Raw genomic sequence first — 6479 nt, 5'->3', positions numbered from 1 at the left:
TACAGTGGTCTTTTCATGGTGTCCCACATCTCTTGCATATTCCATTCCTGTGTTTTTTTTAAGTTTCCATACTCTTTGCTTGAATGGTCCAATTCTTCAACTGTATCCTCCAGTGTTGATATTCTGCTTTCAATTTCATTCATTCTTCTTCCCTTAGAGACAAGAGTTATACAATTTGGGAGTCTTTTAGATAGACCCACTGAAGGGGTACTCCAATTGCCTCACTCTGTGTCCCTGTTCAGCATGGAAGAAGCCAGAACGGTCTGCATCCCAATCCCCTATTGGTAATTTGGGTAACCCCTTCAGAGGATGGCGTGATAAGAATAGGAGGTAGGAACTAGCTAGGCAGTTAGGGTAAAAAGACTCCAGAGAAATGTAGCCAGTTTCTTGGCTAAAAGTCAAAATGTCTTTCGGCCTGTTAGCAAAAATGTCAAAGGCATTTGGGAGCTTGTATCTAATCCATAAAAGATTTTTGGGTTACCTCTTCAGAGGGGGGGAATGTTGGAGGGGAGGGAGTGGGCAGGGATTTGATCAAAACAACTTATATACATGTATGAAATACTCAAAGTTTTTGTAAAAATTAAAAAAAATTATATTGAGAAGGATCTTTTTTTATTTCAAATTTGGAGAATGTTGCATTCTCATAATTGCTGATATATATATCTATATATATATATATATATATAAACCTATGTATATATTTGGAATTAGGAGAGAATTGAGCAGGCCAAATCACAGTAAAAGTATTAATTATTATTCCAAAACTTTATCCAACATCGCTTTTTTATCCAACTCTTTTTTAATTCACTTTCACAGAATGTAGAGAATATTCTCACAAAATGGTAGAATGATAAAGCAGGGGTAAAGTTATTTGGGATTCTATGTTTTTATTCCATTAAGGTATATTCAGACTGTGTGTGTGTCTGTGTGTCTATCTGTCTGTCTGAATGCATGTATACATTATTTTATATTTGAAGATCAAGAAAGTATCATGAGTAAATTTCTTTGACATATTCATTAGAATCCCAGGACAATTTAATTTCATGATCCTCCAGGGACTGACAGACAGACATGGCTGCTGTTTGCTTTAGAGACTCAGATGTTTATTAGAAGACTGTGAACATGGCCTTGAGGAGACAGACAACCAGTCTGGAAAAAGCAGGGAAGGCATTCTTACCAAGGAGGAAGGACCTGCCCAGAGTCCTCCTGTCTAGTTGCTGTGCTATAAAATAATTTTTAAGACCCATGAAAATGTTATTTAAAGCTTGGAATGCTATTAATGGAATTCAGCTCCCAAGATTTGATAAAATGCACTTCCTTCTAGTCCAAACATGCATTGATTGGTAGGAAATTTGACTGAGAATCAGAACTTTACACATCTTATGGGGCGTCATTTTAAGAAGAAAATTGTCAATGGAATAAGCCACTGATAAAGACTATATCAAATCTTCTTTCTTACCCCACAACCAGTAAGTCTGCCAGGACACCTGAATCAGGGAATGCGACCCAACTAATCAAATCTTCCTTCTTACCCCACGACCCAGTAACTTTGCCAGGACACCTGACTCAGGGAATGTGACCTACTGAAGCCTGCAGGTTCAATGTGGCAGCAGCACTCTGCGCACTGTGGGGATCCTCTTTCCTTTCTTTCAAACCTGCAGAAGAGCCTTCAAGGGCAGATCCGTGTTTGCTGGGCAATTTCCTCCCAGATAAGACATTCTATCTTAGAGGGAAGCTTCTTAAAATTCAGGATGTTCAAGGGGGTGAACAAACAGATCTTAGGAGAGGTTAACTTAGGAGGGTCTAAGCTCACGATGCCTTCAGTCCCTGAACCTGTTCAGATTAACCAGGTTCTCCTCCCTGGAGCATATCTAAGACTGATGGACTGCTGAGAGACACTCTCAGACAAGCTGAGCTGCCAAGAAGAGGCTCAAACCAGTTGGGCCACCTTCCAGAGACCAGATAGCCTGCCTAGAAGAGGCAGATACCAGCCAGGCTGGCTGGGAGAGACACTCTCCAACCTGCTTATCTGACTGCAGGTTGAGCAGCCTGCTCTGTTTGCAGTATTCGTTAGCTTTCATCCATGCTTTGGTGGGCTTTGGGTGATGTAGCTGCCTTTGGGTAATTTCTTCTCTTGTATGAGACCTTTCATTCCTACACCTGTTCACCAAGTTGTTGGGTTTTGGCTAGCTTTCATCCATGCTTTGGTGGGCTTTGGGTGATGTAGCTGCCTTTGGGTTTTGGTGATCTCCTTACTTTGTCCATTATCTACTGATCACCCTCTCTGAGGTGAGTAGACATTTGTTCATGTCTTCCTGGAATAGATGTCATGTCACCCAACAATGTTTTCCTCAAATTCCATCCATGCTTACCCTCTCAGGAAGCATACTGGCCAGATGGGAAGCTAATACGCTCACAGCTGTCAAATATTAAGTTCCTTCATGCTCCTGAGATAGATTACCTTATATTTTAGCAATGTAAACTAAACAACAGCAGTCCATCAGTATTTGTAGATGTTATCTTAACTTGAAAAAAAATTAAAGCAATGTATTTTCAGGTGGCATTTTCTCAAACATATCTGGCAATAACTCAGAATTGTGGTTATCAGAGATACTCAGTTCTGGTAACTTTCTGTTAGGATTTTTACCTTATTTGTTTATATGAAATGGTATTGATATGACTATGTAAAACTGTAAGAATCCATTAATGCCTTGTTTTGTGCTCAGCTTGATGGATTTATTTTTTAAACTTAGAGTAACTGCACCTTGGTGTTAATTCCTTGATTGACTGACTGCTTCATCACTGTTTAGACTGAGAAGGACTTATCATTTAAACTAGCAGCTGAGAAGTTGCAGGAGAATCCATTGCAGAAATACCAGATCACATTGCTCATTACTAAGAACTGAAGGTTCTGAACTGAATTCTCAAAATTTACCTAGACTAATGAAGACCTGTGACAAATCTTTGATCTAAAAGAGTTCCTTTAATTAATCCAAGCACTGTGTTAAAGCACAAATTATAATGTAGCTTGTAAATTCACACACAAGCATGTGAATTAGAAGACATGGCAGACGTAAGATTTAGGAGGCTGTGCCATTTACATTTCCTTCTTGGCTAGATGCAATTCCCCCGTCTGAGGATTTAGATGGAGTTTTCATAGAGACAGATGGAGGGCTACTGCTTTCCCAGTATTAGCTCCAAATCATCTACTTTTGTTCCTAAAAATGCAGTAACTCCTCCTCCACGTCACTGCTTTTCTGATGCAGGGTTGAAATCTGAGAGAGAAGACAGCACCATATGCAACTTGTATTAGTTGATTCAAATTTGAATATATAAATGGGGTTGTTAAGTGAAAAGAGTTTTGCCCCAAGGGCCAGGTATGCTGTTTAAGAGAAGACAAACTAGGAAAATATGATGCTTTAATGTGCCACTGACCTCAAGAAAAGACAATTTCCCTTTGCTGTGCAGCCCAACAGTACAAATCTAATCCGTCTTTTCTCTTAAGAACTTCATTGAATAACTTCAATATGGGAATAAGTCTCTTCTTTCGCCTTTTATGTAACCATGCCCCTGTTGCTTTCATCCTGTTTGTCACAGGTGTTGGTGAAGGAACGACAAAAGCTGTTACAGCTTTGAAGGTTTAGAGGAGACACCGCCCATCCATCGTCTTCTGTCTTCTTCACATTATGAAGGTACTGAAATCAGCAAATGCTGAGCTTACCCCCTGGCTGGTGCAATCTGGAAATACCCTCTTTTCTAATGTTCTCCTTTTGTGAGAATGTCAGTAGATTTGTTTCAGAATTTCTTTCCTCAAACACTTGAGTTCAGGGAGAGAAATGAGTTTTTTAGATTTTAGAGAGAAGCACTGCACATATTCAATACATGACTGAACACTATCAAGAGGGGTTCTACAGCACAGAAAATACATGATTATGTAACATTGAACAGTCCACTTTATGAGCAAGCATGTTAATATTTTGGAAGCTAATATTTATACTAACATAAATGAATATTTATACTAATATAAATTAATGTTGATACTAATTGGATTAAATAAATTATATAAATTATGTGCTGAGAGTTTATCATCAAATGACTTATAAAAGTCTCTGAGTTTTAGACCATTTGAACATTACAGTTGAAATACAACTGTACTACATACAAATAAGTCACCAAGGCCTGGATACATCTATGATGGACCCCAACACTCTGGCCCTTTGGAGTACCTACCCTGTATGAGCCTTCCTTCTGAATGTTGACAGGTGCTTACAGGGCCACCCTCTCCATTATTTCATGTTGCATCACAGAGCTGACAGTAGCCCACTTCCTCAGTGTGTATATTACATGACTTTCTAGAACAGCCACTACAGAGTGCCCTACTGGCTGCAGAGAACAGCCTGTCATGCTGTGATTGGCCACATGGCTACAACTCAATGGTCCCTGTGCCATCAAGGCTGATGGCCAGAAAGGAAATAGGGAGCTAGTCCTCTAACTACTCAGATGCCTCTGAAGAAGACCCTGTCCTTCAGATGAGAAGAGCTGGTGAGAGCATCTCAGTTCTAGACCCAAAAGAGGTTGAACAGAGCAGCCAACTAACCAATGATTGTTCCTGATCCAGGAAAACAGACAATGCGCTTCTATTTCGATGTGTATGGTAATTTGTAATATTGCCATGGAAAACTGAGGCAATAATGACTTTTATTTCTATTTAAAATGTCGCAGCTCTCTATCCACGACCGAGTTGATTTTCTTTTTTTCCATTAAGCCATTCTTTCAGTCTTATGAGCAGGAAAAATTACTTTTAGATCAAGGTTTTAATTAATTCCATAGTTGATTTCCATGTTCAATAACGTTTACATAGAAAACTGAGAGCAAACATGTAATTTTTAAAAGTGCTGATAAAATACTGAAGTAAAATGAAATGGTTTTAGTCTGTGTAACTCTTTCTATTTTAACTAGAAGCATTTTTAGACCCCATCACTTCCCACAGATGAAACAGAAATTTGAGCAAAATGAAACAAACAGTACTTCAGAGTTTCAAACATCACTCACGAAAGTCTAACAGCTGAAACATCTTACACCTGTCATTTGATTCCTAGAAGGGTCATGAAAAGAACATGTTCTAGGATATTAAATTTAAATGTTCTTTGGATCCAGCTGTCACACAATGCTTAGAACTGCATTCATGTGACCCAGAATAGACTGTCTTTTAGGGGAAGGACTGTTCTAAAATCCCTTCAGCTTTTCCAATCTTTCCACACATTTTAACTCAACTTCTTCCCTCCATCTGGGTTGTCCAGTAGCCATGAGCAATTGAAATATAGTAGGGTGTCAACGAAGCTCTCACCAGCATTATTTGATGTTTGATAATTTATTGGAGCATCTGTTTATAAAATCAGTTTTTTCAAACTTCAGGCTGTATCAGCTGTGACATAAATATACTCAATATATTCCTCTACATAATTAGGCATTTTAGATGAAGCAGCTTTTCTAAGAAGAAAGAGTCCTATCCTAATTATGCATGCTAAATAACAACTAGATTCTTTAATTTAGTTTCTTCAAAGCCTTAAGTTCTGAGGTGCATGTAAAAGTATCATTTTAGCTGTATCTTGGGCCTCTTACATGCCCTACATCCTTGGCCCTAGAGGAGGACTGACAAGTCGTCCAATACATTGCTTCATCTGCTTGTATTCTCTAAAGGCCCATCATTGACTGCCATATAACATACTAACTTCCACAAAGGTAAAGCTGGTTCAAGAAGTATAAATTGAATACAGTCATCGTTTGAAAAGGAGTGCTAAGAAGAACTGACAAGTCATCGATGATCACTTAGGTCCTTGCTCTACAGTACACAGCCTGATTTAAATATCAGTACATTTTAAAGAAAACGTTTATTTATTGATCCATTAATAACACTTTGTCACTATTACCTGTGTATGTGTAGTGTATGTCTGCAATTGGTGTGGGTGTGTGCAATATGCTTGTAGGTGTGCATACACAGGTGTATACACATGTGCAGAGACCACAGGTCAACACCCGTATCTTTCTCACTCTTATTTTTTGAGACGAGGACTCGCACTGAACCTGGAGCTCAATAATTCTGCTAGATGTGCGGCCTCTCCTGACATTGTTAAAAAATTTGTGTATTTTTGTTTTATGAGTGTTTTGCCTACATGTATGCCATGTCATCCGATGTCCACAGAGGCCAGAAGAGGAGTTTTGGATCCCCAGGTACTGGAGTTAAGGATGGTTGTTAGTCACCTGTGGGTATGTAGGTACTGGGAACCGAAACCAGGTCCTCTTGAAGAGCAGCTAATCCTCTTAACCACTGAGCTATTTCTCCAGCCCCAATACCTGGCTTTTTAAATGGGCCCTAGAGTCAAACATGGGTTCTCATGTTCCTGTGGTAAGCAGTTTTCTGACTCAGCCATTCCACCAGACTCCCATTAATAATCATTTTAAAGAACAGGTTTAAGGTG

Source organism: Nannospalax galili, unplaced genomic scaffold (genome assembly GCF_000622305.1).
Source record: "Nannospalax galili isolate Female #2095 unplaced genomic scaffold, S.galili_v1.0 scaffold824, whole genome shotgun sequence".
NCBI lineage: Eukaryota > Metazoa > Chordata > Mammalia > Rodentia > Spalacidae > Nannospalax > Nannospalax galili.
This window is presented reverse-complemented; position numbering follows the sequence as displayed.